The following is a 13297-nucleotide window of genomic DNA, read 5'->3' on the forward strand; positions in this document are numbered from 1 at the left end:
CAAGTACAAGTTGAACAAAGTGGTCATGTTGTGCTGTAAGATCACTGGTGTTACTTTTAATAACCTACAATATCTGTATGAAGAGAGGGTCACCTCTAAAGCTCGGTCTATTGTCTCAGACTCTCAACAAGGGACATTAAAGCTTACCTTACCTGGCTATATTGTATGCCATTTCCATTAAACATCACAATATTAAACTGATTAAAAAGTACAAGCGTAAAAAGATAGCAAGCACTCTCCCATCTTTAAAATAGGTTTTGTCTCCAGTCGAGCACACAGCTGGTAGGTGGATTACACAGTCTGTTTATGATGTAACAGAGGTGCATATTTATTGGATTCAGTGTGGACAGAAAGCAACGCTCTCTTGCTATTAGAATGCAGTGAAAAATTCATATGAGGCTCATATTTCCCATAAACAGATTTTTTTATATGTATATATGCAGTGCACCTATCACAAAACCATGACGTGGTGAGGAGATCGGGAATCTGTTTTTGACACGGACATATAATACCCACACAAAAGAGCTCAGCACGACAACTCTCAAGTATTCCAAAAATAATCCAAAGTATTTAGAAGACGTTACTGAGTTTGATGAATATATTAGAAATTACATTTAAGGACATTTATTCAGTAATCTGTAGTGAAATACATCTTAGAAGAAACCCCCCTAACACTGCTCTTCCCTGAAAGTAAACTAAATATCTTTGGGTTTTGACAATTGGTCTGACAAAAACACACATTTTCAAAAGTCACAGTGGGTTTTGGAACCTTATGATGGACTTTTTTTGTACAGTTTGCCATCATTTTACAGATCAAATGATTCATTGGTCAATTCTTCAAAAAAATGGATCAGTAGAAACAAGTAAATATAATTCCAGACAGATTATAGATATGATAACATGCTTAAATTTACATATAAAGTGATACAGAATCATCTGCTGTTTTTGTATCACCTGTAGCAGCTAATTAGACCCTAGACTCCTTGTGCGCTTCAGCTGACTCCAAACACTTAGAAAATGTCTTTTCTGCAACACTGACCACCTGATGTTCCTTCTGATGATCCCCCTCCAGTGTACCATCATTTCCCCCAAATGTCCGCAGGGTTGCTATGGTAACACTGACACACGGGTTTGACAACCCTGTTGGCTCCAGTTTTCAGCCCTAACAGACTTAAGAACTGAAGGGTTTCTTGTGATTGCGACAGTTGAGCTGCGGTGCTGGTGACTGAGGAGTCGGCCTTCTCACAGGTTAGGGCCGCCGGGAGCTGACGCTGACAGGGTCATTGGCGGTCAGGCCAACAAAGGTGTGGCATTAGTGGTGCTGGCTGCCAGGTGATAAATACAGCATAAATGCACCTAATGGGTTACCCTCCTTTGTAATACATGCCTCTCATTTATCCGTGTTTACCCCACAGACTGTTTTTAACTCAGAGTTGCTCTCACATGACGGACTGTGGTGATAAAGCACTGAATTAACACATGATTGTAACTGACCCTTATCTAAGCCTAGCTACTGTGCCTGTCGAGCCTTGAAATTATTAGTAGTTTTGGAGAACATAGGCATTTTTCCAGGAAGCAATATGACTTTTCAGACTTTCTTATGTACAGTAACCTTAAGTGGATGCTTACTAGCAAAACTTCCAATCACCAAAACAAATTTTAAGTACTTTGAGGATAAGGAGAGACAGTTTGCAAACATATTTCTACTTCACAAAAAGACCTTTTTTACGGCATGACACGAATGTAGGAAAAGAACAGATGTATTAAATAAAAATAATGATGGCAGGGTTGGGCAGTATGACAGTAGATATCATGCAATGGTAGAAAGGTGTCCACTGCTAGACATTTGGCAATACCGTTTCTGCCACAGAAGCAATTTTGGGCTCAAATCTTCTTTTCAGAGGATGGCAGAGGCATGACCTGCCCTACTCTCCCTTTGATTGGCTAGCATTTGTTGTCTTCGTTGTTTGGGTTGGTTAGGTTTAGGCATGAGAAGTGAGACTGGTGAGGGCAGCGGTTCCCAACTGGTGGGTCGCAGGTCCATACTGATGGACTGCAAGTGACTCGCAAACGTGTCAAGTTTGTAAAAAATCACACTTTTTTTTAAATGCAGTGGATTTCCAGCTAAGAGCTTTTATTTTGAAAAGCAATTTCCTGTTGTAGAGTGAGGGATTAACAGACAGCTACTCCAGAGAGACAGCAAACTAGCTTGATGACATGGCCAAACGCAAGTATGACGCTTAATGTATTAAACTGTGTGGACCTTGATCTAATGAGTGAGGAGATATCTGGATCCTGTGGCTGGACCAGTTGGGAACCACTGGGTTAGGGTTAAGGCAGAGTACAGTGGGTCAGGCCTTTACCATGCTGGGAAAAATAAATTTGCATTTGGGGCAAGCTATGTAGCAAATGAAGGCTGGACTCACTGTGGTTTTGTGACTTTGTGATTATCGCATGACAGATGGATTCTCGTGTGATCTTGTGAATCCAGCAGCCTCTAAAGGTGACGAGATCTGTGCAGACATAAAGGAGGAGAGTGAAGCTGTAAATACAGAAACCAGTTACACTTGAAGTAATTGTTCTAAAGCCCAGTTAAGACCAGAGATTCGCCTTGAGACAAAACCGTTTTAGAACATTACACAGAAAAGTTGCGGCACTGTGAACTGGCTGGTCTGAACTCGACTCAAGCCGGATGATGGTGTCACCTGCAACCCAGCGGCTGGTTTTAGAACATAAAGCTTGTCACCTGTTTCAACAGCCAATCAGATTGTAGTGAAGTCTGCTGGTCAAGTCAAAATGAACGTAGATGGTGTGTTCCCTTGCTGCGGCAGATGCCATCCCCGCTGAGCCCTCTGTTTCCGTCCTCATAGTGTACTGGTTTCAGACAGTGGATCACTGCTGCTGCTCGCTGTACTGTATGTGCTTATGCCCCAACCACAAACACACTCATTGGCACAGGTTATTCATATTATTGGGGCGTATTGATTATGAATTCGGTCCATCTGATGCTCGTTTTGTTTATGTTTTTTGCCGTTTTATCACCACTACAAATGCAGCCGTAGCCAGTATCTCACTATCACTATCCTTATTCATATTTTAAGAAGCCTCAAATTATATTCAGCCACAAAATAAGCCTGAAAAGCTGGAAATCAGAACAGAAGTACAGAGAGTTGTTGCATAGAGATGATACACCAACTCATCTAGTTGCATTGGTGTGAACCGGCAGGTTTTTTTGGAATGTTGTAGAACGACACATCACAAGTAGTTGCCTGTTTCCACTCGTCTCGTCATGAATCTTTGGTCTGAACTATGCTTCTATTTTAAAAGAAAATAATATTAGTTTTACGGCTTTGTAGTTTTGAAGTTCTTCATAAAACATGAAAATAATTAAATGTGAGTAAAAGTATGGTATGTTTTTTTAAATCATTAAACCATTTCTTATTTGAGTTTACAGGACAATTACTGTATTGTGTTATATACTGTGACACAAAATTATACATAGAGTACAGACACTGGACATTATCAACTTTACTAAATATACACCTGTGCTTCTTCTGCTTTGACATATCAAAATAGGCTTGTTCGAGATGAACTGCGCCTCGCCTGAAAAGTAGACGAGAGCAGGCGGCCGCAGCGGGGGGCGGTGACAAAAAGCTGCGGTGAAGTCAGACAGTTTCCCAACCGTTTCCAGCAGCCTTCAGTCTGGCAGGAAGTCACAGACACACTAACATCCTGTCTGGAATGATGTCAGTTCATTAAAAAAGTGATCAGACCCATATATCAGTTTGTTTTCACCATCAGTCACACAACATGTTTTCTGTTCACAGAATAAACCTTCAGATCAGACAAATACAATTTTAATCTCTAAAATTCAACACAAATGAGTAGTTTATCTAAAATGTCATATTGTTGAGTCAGCATCTGAACCAATCAGCTGTTAGATCAGTTGAGAGCCAGGCGGTGCAGTCGGTGGAGAGCAACTGCAGCGCCTGGCTCCAAAAACTGCGGCCGCCTCGCTCTCGTGGCTTTATCGCCGTCCACTTTTGTAATACGTCAGAGCAAGTCGGGATGAAGTCGGACACAAAACTAACCGGCATGCATTGTGCGCCGATCGCTGGTGATCGAATCTGCGCAGGCCTGGCTCATCTCGAACGAACCTAATGTCTGAATAGTGTTCCTTAAGAACAAGACAGAGCCCTCATCCGTAACTCTCACTTAACCCTTACCCTAACCATTACCCTAAACTCTGCTACAGAATTTGCAGCACATGTGCTGGTTCTACACTTTCTCATAAGCCTGGTATAGTCACCAAAGCTCGACTGACCTGACGTGTCTAGTTACTGTTGCTAAGCTATAATTGGTCAATCACTGTTTAGCGAAGGGTCATTTCAAGAGAAGGACTGACAGGAACACCGGGAACACCTGTGCACATATGGCACTTTGAAACAAACAAGCTTTATGCTGCAGACCCACCACAGAGTCAAACTGACATTTATCTTGTGGGGTTCATATAAAGGTGATGAAGGTGGTGTATAAGCAGCTGTCAACCTGCCAAATTTAACGCATACATTAAAACACCTGCTCCAATACCTACCAGTCAGGGTCAGTGATGGAAAGTCATTTACTCAGTTACTGTATATGAGTACAATTTCTAGGTACTTGTACTTTACTTGAGTCCACTACGTTTCAGAGGGAAATATTTTACAGGTTACTCCATCACTTTTCTCTGTCAGCTGTATCTACTAGTAATGTTGTAGATGATTTTAGTTGAAACAACACAAGCCTATCAAATGCAATACTTTGTTAAAGATTAAACCATTGGTTTCCAGCCTTTTGGACTTCACCTTATGTCAACTTTCAGAGCTCTATGAAAGCCATTTCCTCTGTAAACTTCTCACGTTCTTATCTAAATAACTGTCTGAGGCCCAAAGTAAAGTAAAATTATTAAAAGCATTTCCAAAAGATGAGTGCAGATTTGTGAAGCAGAACAGTGTTCATTTCCTCTTTTCTATCTCATTAATCATCTCATGAACCCAAAGATAAAATATTTTGTGACTCACTGGAGAGGGTGGTAGTACTTTACAATTCATCCAGACCCACTGATTTTATTTTTGACTCTTTCAGTATCTTGAGTGTAGAGGCTTTTACTTGTGGTCATGTTTTTTATATTGTTACTTAGGGTCATGTGGTGCTGAGCAGGTGGACCAAAACACAGGACACTGCAGGCAACAGGAACTCAAGGTTACTCAAGGTTTGAGAAAGAAAAAGCAAAGCTGATGATCACATAACAAAACCAAGGATACAACAAAGACTGAACTGAAAGCCAGTACTTAAATGCAACTCATCTGATGAGGGGGTGAAGTGCAGGAGGAGAAAAAGGCAGAGAAGCTCATGTGTGGGGAATTAGGTGATCAGAAAGGAGGACAAGGTGCTGACTGGAAGGGACTTATGAGGCTGATGCAGGGCAGGTGTGTAGATGAGCAAATGAGGGATAGCAGCAAAGAAAAACAGGAGGGGGAAACACACAGTAACCCACAGAAACCCCAAAACCAATCTAATACAGTCCTCTCAATAATAAACTAACCAGAGAGAAAACAAAGACAGACAGACTAATATGAGCAACTTCAATATTCTATAGTCTATTACAGAAACAACTCAGTCAAATCTTGCCAAAACATCTGAAGGCATCAGGTTGCAAAGCACAGTGAGACACTTAGAGGCCGTTTACACGTTGCCGGCTATTTTCATAAACGGACATTTCACCGTCTCCGTTTTCAAAAAGATCTTCGTTTACACTTACCCGTGTATATATACACAAGAGCATGCCAAACCTGTAGGTGGCAGTGTAACGAGAAGCTCAAGCCTTCCATGTATCCATTGTCACCATAGCAACATAGGTCGCACTTTTTACACAGGCGCAAGTTCTGGCGCATACTGTGACGTGGGCTGCCTATAACTCCGTTTATCTGCGTTTATCTCAGTTTTCCAAAATCTCCACTCTGGCCGGAGTTTTTAGAAAGACTCGTTTTCAGAGGCGAAATCTCCGTTTGCATGTAAACGAAGGGCACAAATGAAGGAAGATGTCTCCGTTTATCAAAATCACCGTGTACGTGTAAACGGCCTCTTAGTAATAGGTGTATAAATCAAGGAGAAGAAGGTGTGCTTGGACAAATATGGTGACCCAGATGTGACATGGGAATTTCAAAATAAAGGCATACCTGTAAAACTTCAATTAAAAGCCTAGTCCCAATTAAATATCTCAGCCAAAAACTTGGTCTGGTAGCCATTGCCAAGCAGTTCGTTTTTTTAATAGAAGTTCTTCAGATGTATAAAACCAAGCTGTTGGCTGCCTCAAATTATGTGTCCATTCCTCGATTACCCTGTAAATTATTCATATTCCTTTAATCCGTAAGGGTCCTCCAAATGAATCCAAGTTGTGAGTACTGTTTTAACAGGATAAAGTGGTGCTGTGTCAGTATGCTAGTGTCGTTGTCCTTGAGTATCGTAACTCTCTTTCTCTGATACGCTGTCTGTTGGAGCTAGATCAGACGAATGATTCATAATTGATACATTATCTGAGGCCTAATTTATATACAACTAATATTCATACTAGTTTAAATAAACAATTTGATTGTATTTCCTGATCTTTGCAGAGCATAAGTTTTGTGTGAGAGGAATTAAAGTCTGTCCCACAGAGAAACCCGTCCCAAATACAGGCCCATTGATTTCAATGATTTAGCAAATAATAGCCCAGGCTATTAACTGAAGTTTTATGGTATCTTAAATATGCCAATAATCTATGTCTTCACTTTGTATTAATAATATTGGATTGTTGATCGTTAAAGCAAAATATCAATCCAGACTAAAGTATTGTTATACCCCTATTAGTAAGTAGGAAAAAGGTATAAATAATTTATATATACACCATTTGTAATCACTACAATAAGAGCTCATTTATCCAGCATTCACTGTAAAAGGTTAAAGTATAGCACACTATTTTGTAAACAGAAAATTTTTCATTTGTGGCATCATCAAGTTGCAGGCTGAATCTCGCAGTGATAATAAAAATATTCTATTCTAATCTATGGTAAGGCATGAAATAGTAATAATCACACCAGTAGAAGTGCTAGATGTTTCTAACAATGGACATTTTGACCATAATAGTAGAAAAAGAGCAGGTGTAACTAATGACATACTGACGGCTTTATTCTATTTATGAGCCTGTAAAACACAGCCATTATTAGTGTTATTAATCAGACTTGTGTGTGTTTGTGACAAGACAAAATGCCCGCAGTGCAACAGGTCTATTACTGCTCGTATGTCTACAAGGGAGTGCTCCTTTACAATGTGACACTACTGCATTAGTTTCAGGTGTTTAGTGTACAGCACCAGAGTGTGATTAGACACACACATTGCAACATTGTGAGGGCCACTGATTAAAGACTGAAATAGATTTTATTTTTTGTTTGAGGGTTAACTTTGAAAGGTAAAACACAGCGTGCTACGATTATACAGGATTGCAATTAAGAATGCTCAACCGCATTGCACACAAACACACACATGAACACATACACTCGTCTCATTCCTTCACTCAGCGAACACTCTGCTCTGTGGTTGCCATAGTAATATCAAAGCCAATAACAGCCCTAAACCTTTTCTCCCTCAAGTCAAGGAAGCCGGCGATGGAAATTGCCCCAATCAAATTTGCCCTACAGAGTATAGGTTTTCATTGCTGCTGCAACATCACACCCAGAACGTGCACCCATTCTCCCAGACCCTGATCCTCCACTGTGTTTCCCTCCATCCTCCACCCCACTCAGGAGGAGACAGCATTATAAATCAATTTACAAGCTGGGAGAGACATCCGGCAGAGGATGGAAATGAACAATGGCAGATGAAGGATATTGGAAAACATTTTCTTGCCGCTGCCTACAACCACGGTTGTAGGCAGCGGCATCATCGCGTGTGCAGCTGGCACAGGAAACCTAATAGTGTTTTTGTGTGCATGATGAATTGGGGACGAGGAAGAGGAATGAGGAGAGAAGATGAGAATCTGTATGAGTCTGTTGCTTGTGTGGAATCCTGAATAATGAATAGTGGAAATGTTCAGTCAAAGCAGGAAAAGTTGTTTGAGGTAACTCGATTGTTGAATGAGGTGGTGGTGGTGGAGGAGGAGATGAAAATAGTCACCTCATTTGAGCACTAAAAATTCAAAAAGCTTAATGTATTCATCAGTGGGTGTAGGGTTTCCAGCACCTGTCTGTCTCACATGATGAGACCTGTGGTCACGAGGACGTGCTGCCAACTTTCCAGCCTGTTGAGTTTTACTAAAGTGGACTGTTTAAAAAATGTTAGGCTCAGATTTAAAGCAGTAATAATTTATTATTTGCCAGACTAGCAGCTGGGCTCTAGGGATGTCTATGCCAGACAGCCGTTTGATTCTGCACAGGCACAAAACCCAAATCCAAACCCGGCCCATACTGGCAGCTGAGACCCGAACCAGAGAAATTTCTTCTATAAATACAAAGTTATATGACTGCTTTAGAGAAGCTTTCTCACGGGTAAACTAGAATTATTGCCAATGCCTTGCAGTTGTATGCCTCCATCAACCAGTCAAGTCGCAGTTTACATTTATTTCCGTCCAGACTCTTATAGTACAAAAAATAAATTCAATAAAAAGGTATTAAGTGTTTCTTTGGCAGACTAACAGGATAGAGCACAAAATTATAGACAGCTGACAATGCTTCAAATATGGATGTTACTGCAAAGAAGTCCCATCTTCTAAGACATGAATGTTTCACATCTGTCTTCAACCTGGCAGCACATTATATCTATACAGTCAGCACAGTTTCAAGGTTGACACCTAAGATTAGTGTCACCAATTCAGTACCTGACCAAACGTCTCAACCTCTGTTCCTGAGTTACAGTGTTTAATAATGGCCAGAAAAGAATTTTTGCAGAACATTATGGCTTTGCAGTGAAGTTTCTTTTTTCATATAAGATGTCATCACTCCTAATTTTTTCCTATTACACATATGTGTAAAATTTTGACATAATGAGGTCCTGCCTCAGGTGGAGGAGTTTAAGTATCTCAGGATCTTGTTCACGACTGAGGGTAGGATGGAGCGGGAGATTGACAGGCGGATTGGGGCGGCGTCAGCAGTGATGCGGATGCTTAACCGGTCCGTTGTGGTGAAAAGGGAGCTTAGCCAGAAAGCGAAGCTCTCGATTTACCGGTCGATCTACGCTCCAACCCTCACCTATGGTCACAAGCTTTGGGTAGTGACTGAAAGAACAAGATCGCGAGTACAAGCGGCTGCAATGACTTTCCTCCGCAGGGTGGCTGGGGTCAGCCTTAGAGATAGGGTGAGGAGCTCGGACATCCGGGAGGGACTCGGAGTAGAGCCGCTGCTCCTTCACATCGAGAGGAGCCAGTTGAGGTGGTGCAGGCATCTGGTAAGGATGCCTCCCGGATGCCTCCCTTGGGAGGTATTTCGGGCATGTCCAACCGAGAGGAGACCTCGGGGCCGCCCCAGGACACGCTGGAGGGAATACATCGCCCGGCTGGCCTGGGAACGTCTCGGGGTTCCCTCGGAAGAGCTGACGGAGGTGGCTGGGGAGAGAACCGTCTGGGCTTCTTTGCTGAGGCTGCTGTCCCTGCGACCTGGACCCGGATAAGCGGAGGACGACGAGATGAGACGAGACGAGACAGCTGTGTAAAATTTTGACATAATTAGTGTAGCATGAATTCTTGAGGTATGGCCAAAAACATGGTTTGTGAGGTCACAATGATCTTGATCTTCTAATCAATGCGTCATTGAGTCCAAGTGGACGTTTGTGCCAAATTTTAAGAAATTCCCTAAATTTTGGTGAGCCCGTGTGAATTGTAGCCTCAGTTTCCTGTTCTTGACAGGAGTGGCAATAACCATACCACTTCAAAGTAACTTAAATCACCTTTCTTCCACATTGTGATGCTCAGTTTGTGTCTTGACCATGTCTTCATGCCTAACAGTTAAATGCATTTAGTTGCTGCGACGTGATTGGCTGATTAGCTATTGCTTAACAAGCAGTTGAACAGGTGTACCTAATAAAGTGGCCGGTGATTGGTGTGGCAACACACACTGCAGTCAGCTACCAGCATGTAACACAGTGTCAGTTGTAAACAACAAATTATAACTCTTACCGGTTAGTAGATCAGCTTAGCTGGAAAAAGTCTCCTAGCTGGATACACCTGACAACAGTTCACAAAGTTATAATGCAGAAAATGTTGAGAAGGAAGACTGGATATTTTATCTATTCTCACAACGCGGTTATAATGTCTTCATGCTGCTATTTCCTCTTCCGAATGATAGGTTGCTAAAAAAAATCCCCTCTGCCAAGTTTTTGCTGTGTTTCATCCAGTACCGACTGTTAGCTGTGTGACGCATTAGCTTAGCTACGCTCGACTACGTTCCGTTTCTGTTCCCGCTTCCCTTCTTCTTCTTCTTCTTCTAGTTTTTTGGCGGTTGGCAAACAACGTGTGGAAGCATTACCGCCACCTACCGAAATGGAGTGTAGGTCTGGATAAATTTATATTCACAACACAAAAAAACAAAAACAAAAAAAACCAAACTAAATTCGTCTGATCAGACCAGTTCTACTCAAGAAATAGAACAACAACCTGAAGCAAACCTCCCCTGAATTTTTCTGGAGGATGTTTAAAGGCACACTTTCTAACTCCAGCTCCTGAATGAGTTGTTGTCTCTCCTGGACAAATTTGGAACAGTACTCAATAACGTGCTCTACAGTCTCAGCAGTATTACATACACTACATTTACCATCAGCATGTTTCTTTAAAATAAGTAAAGTACTGCCTAAACCAGTATGCCCAAATCTCATCCTAGAGATAATGTCTTCCTCTTGAGTTGATCTGGTTGTTGGTCTTGCATCACCAACATACCTTTGAACACTACAGTACTTCCTCCCAGTGATAGCATTATTCCAGTCACTTTGCCATATCCTCCTAGACCTGGCCTTGACAATGGTCTTAATTTCAGCCTTACTAAAGCTTATATCCATGGTAACCTCAGGAGATTCACATGCTTTCTTAGCATTCTTAGCAGCTTGCTCATTACCTCTGACTCCTAAGTGAGCAGGCACCCATAGGAGATTTATATCAGAGTTTAATAGCCTATTAATCATCTGTACAATATCTAAGACTATGTCCTGTCTAGATTCAGATGTATTGTTTTGAATACTCATCAGTGCGGATGCAGAATCTGAAGCAATTAGCACCCCATGCCTAGGCCTGTTACCCTCAACCCAGGATAGAGCAATGAGGATAGCTACTAACTCTGCAGTATAAACAGCAAGATCATTATTCAGTCTTTCTCTTTTACAGACCTTGAGACTAGGAATTACAAATGCAGCTCCAACTCCAACTTTGCCATCTTCTGATTTTGATGCATCTGTAAATATCACGATTTTATCCCTGTTCCCGCTTCCCAGCAGGCATTGCGTATCTCTATGCGTCATGTGACGCATATCGACGCAAATGATTGGCTGTAAGTTTTCTCTTTCCGCATAAAAGTAATCCTGGCTCAGGTGGTGTGCAGGCTAAAATATCTCAACAACTGTAGTAGATGAACACCCTTGATATTTAAAATAACAATCCTAGTCCCGAAAGGATGAATTCGGCCAACTTTGGTGATCCTCTGACTTTTCCTCTAGCACCACCTTGAGGTTGACATTTCTGGTGTTGACTAAAATGTCTGGCCATCAATTAAATGGATTGCCATGAAATGGGTAACACACATTCAGGATAAACTGTGAAAAAAAATATTTCCCAACATTTTAGTTTATCACTAAATGCCCGCATCACCAGTGACATTCCCATGGGGCAGCAATATATCACCGTATAGGCACTTGGATTGGGAATTGCAGGGTCACCAGTACAAGTCCCAATCCATACCCGTCAACCTAACTTGTATGTGTTTAGTGCTAATTAGCAAATGTTAGCCTGCTATAACGCTAAGCTAAGATGGAGAAGATGGTCAACATAGATCCAGGGATGACGTTTTCCTGTAGGCCGACGTGGAAGTGGTTGAAATGAAACAAGTTGTGCATTAGTGTTTATTTCAAGTCGCGTCTGCGGTCATATTCATTCTCCCTATAATTCTGTTTTGGTCTTCACCAACTTCAAAGAAAAATATCTGTCTCTCTAGCTGCAAAAAGCTCCACAATATTCACCACCTACTTGCTAAAACTCAACACAGTGCTGAGGGGAACTGCAGATTTGGGTGATAAATCTCTGGTCATTAACACAAGCAGCCACTTTCACAGACGGAACTGTGCAGCTTTAAAGTTTTGGTCTTAAAAAGGCCAAATGAGCACATGAGGCATAGAAAATGTGACACTGGCACCGGTTATTGCTGGTGTTTCCCTGGTGTGTAACAGCTCCTGCCTCCTGTCTCCTCCCGCCTCCCACGCACTTCCTCTCCAAACAGGCAGCTCTGAGACGGACTCCTCCCTGAGGCTAATGGTGATGGTGCAGTACTTTTACCCGGCTAATTGCAGACAGCATGGCAGAGATGAGATGCTTAATATCTCTGTTTGTGTTTGCTGGTAATGCTACGAGGAAGAGCCGCGGGTCAGAAGGACAGGAGGCCTGCAAACTCTGTTGGGTATGGGATTTTAGGTGGGAAGATGTCATTAACAAGATTTGGGGTTGGTCTAAGGGAGTGAGAGTGTCACATTACTGTGGTGAATCAAGTAATTAGAAAGACAGAGAGGACAGAGGCAGAGCAGAGATGAGGTGATGCTATCCTGACTGGAAACATTGGGACTCAAAGTCAGAGGAGAGCCTTGAGGGGAGCAGCGATGTATCCATCCTCTCAGTCATTAGCACAGACTTCTCTCTTATTCATGATGTGCAGATAAAATGTCTCTGTAGTTACTTCAGTTAAAACACTGAGATGCCAACCTGCACTTTACATTTTTCAGTAGACTACCTAACATGTATTGATGAGAATTCCAAAACTAACAAATAAAGATGCAGTCTTTAAAAAACAAATAATCCCAGGCTGTTTTTCTTTGACAACATATATCAACAAGAAATTCTTGACACTATCTTATAAATCATAAACTGAGTCTGTTATAATATTTGGTCTTGGTATGCAAACCTAATATGCGACTAATTGAATTAGCTGATAAAGGTGCATGTCATTACAGGTGAGCAGCAATAAGACAGTTTTAATTGCTCAGAGTCTGGCAAAAGGCAAACAGAACTGCCAGTAACGCCTTTATAAAAGAGTTTCCT

At 41.7% G+C, this 13297-nt stretch overlaps 1 long non-coding RNA gene across 1 annotated transcript; it reads right to left on the reverse strand.

Moving 5' to 3' along the window:
• Nucleotides 1-8618: 8618 nt before the first annotated feature.
• LOC144463740 (uncharacterized) lies at nucleotides 8619-10451 on the reverse strand. The gene is made up of 2 exons (XR_013491757.1): nucleotides 10184-10451; nucleotides 8619-9712 (listed from the first exon to the last, which is right to left on the reverse strand). It is a non-coding gene; the product is annotated as an uncharacterized LOC144463740 (long non-coding RNA).
• Nucleotides 10452-13297: the final 2846 nt, after the last annotated feature.

This window comes from Epinephelus lanceolatus, chromosome 6 (genome assembly GCF_041903045.1).
Source record: "Epinephelus lanceolatus isolate andai-2023 chromosome 6, ASM4190304v1, whole genome shotgun sequence".
Classification (NCBI taxonomy): domain Eukaryota; kingdom Metazoa; phylum Chordata; class Actinopteri; order Perciformes; family Serranidae; genus Epinephelus; species Epinephelus lanceolatus.